At 39.3% G+C, this 1,749-nt stretch overlaps 1 pseudogene; it reads right to left on the reverse strand.

Moving 5' to 3' along the window:
* LOC111150294 lies at positions 1 to 914 on the reverse strand (annotated as a pseudogene).
* Between the last annotated feature and the right edge of the window lie 835 nt (positions 915 to 1,749).

Here is a 1,749-nt window from a genome sequence, read left to right on the forward strand (position 1 = left end):
CTAGAATAACTTTTTCTTCATCACTTTTAGAGCTTCTTTTACCTCCTTATTTCTCAGGCTATATAGACCAGGGGGTTCAAAATGGGTATCACAATGCCATAAAAGAGAGGCCACTTTCATATTCTCCTAGGAATTGTTAGCCTGAGGCTGTAAGTACATGTATGATAGGGTTGTACAGGAACTAATTACTGCTATCATGTGGGAGGCACATGTGGTGAAGGCTTTTTTCTTTCCTGCAGCAGAAGACATCTTCAGGATAGCAGCCATGATATATGTGCAGGAAAAGATGACAACCAACACAGTGAACATCAAGTTAAATCCCACAAAGACAAGGAGTATAATGTTGATGTCAATGTTAGAGCATGAAAGAGCGAGAATTGGGGGGACATCAAAGAAAAAGTGATTGATGGTATTGGATTTGCAGAAGTATAGTGAAAATGTAAAACCTGTATGCACAGAAGCATTTATTGAACTCACGACATATGAACCAGCTACCAGTTGGGGGCAGACTCTTTGGGACATGATTGTGAGATAGTGAAGTGGGTTACAGAAGGCTACATAATGGTCCACTGCCATAGCAGCCAGGACCTAGCAGTCACTGGGTGCAAATGTTCCATAAACCAATAATTGCATTACACAGCCCTCAAATGATATAGACTTATTTTCTAATACGAAGTTTTGCAGCGTCTTGGAAGTGATAGCAGAGGAATAACAAATATCAACAAAGGCCAAATGTTGTAGGAAAAAGTACATAGATGTTTGAAATCTGGAATCTGTTTTGATGAGTAGGATCATTCCATGGTGGTCACACAGATGACCAGAAATACAATGAAGAGGATGTATCGAAACTCATGTAGGGCGCCAAATCCCAGAAGAAAGAATTCAGTCACTTCAGTGCTATTTTCTTTTGTCATGGCTAATGAAGTCTAGAAAGACCAAGAAGAAGTCAAGAAGACCAAGAACAGAAAGAAAATCTTTGCAACTTCTTTTTTTTTTTAATATTTTATTTATTTATTTGACAGACAGAGATCACAAGTAGGCAGAGAGGCAGGCAGAGAGAGAGAGAGGAGGAAGCAGGCTTCCTGCCGAGCAGAAAGCCCGATGCGGGGCTCGATCCCAGGACCCTGGGATCATGACCTGAGCCGAAGGCAGAGGCTTTAACCCACTGAGCCACCCAGGCGCCCCTATCTTTGCAACTTCTTAAAAGAAGTTTCTTATATTTCAGCCACCTGTTTTTGAGTTCACTTCTTATGGCAAACACTCACAAAAAAAGATTTATTGTTTTCTATATTTCTACTACTTCCCTGATAAGTAATCACCACATAAAAAGTGATATGAGAGCCATGGATTCATTTTCAAAAATGAAGATCTCATAGAAGATCCACTTCTAATATGTGTGATTCTAAGAGACATAGATTAACACATGTTTCCACTATGTTAAACAGGTATCTGTATTTGCTGGCAACAATATTCAAATATGATTTTGCACCTTTTCTTTACTTGCAGGTTTTTCTCAGCCATTTATCCATCTAATCCTGGTCAAGCTCCTGAAATTAGTAGCATGAATTAGAGAAATTTTCTGAGATCTGGTCATGGTTTACACATGTTTGACTTCAGAATGTCTTTCTACAACTCTCCTTAGCATACAACTCCCATCTTTACATGCCAGACAGTCCTCTCATTTTGTATATGTACACCCATGCATATACATGCACATATATAGAAGGAAGGACAACAGAATCACTCATG

Source organism: Enhydra lutris, unplaced genomic scaffold, assembly GCF_002288905.1.
Source record: "Enhydra lutris kenyoni isolate GAN:26980312 unplaced genomic scaffold, ASM228890v2 scaffoldscaffold22, whole genome shotgun sequence".
Taxonomy (NCBI): Eukaryota; Metazoa; Chordata; class Mammalia; order Carnivora; family Mustelidae; genus Enhydra; species Enhydra lutris.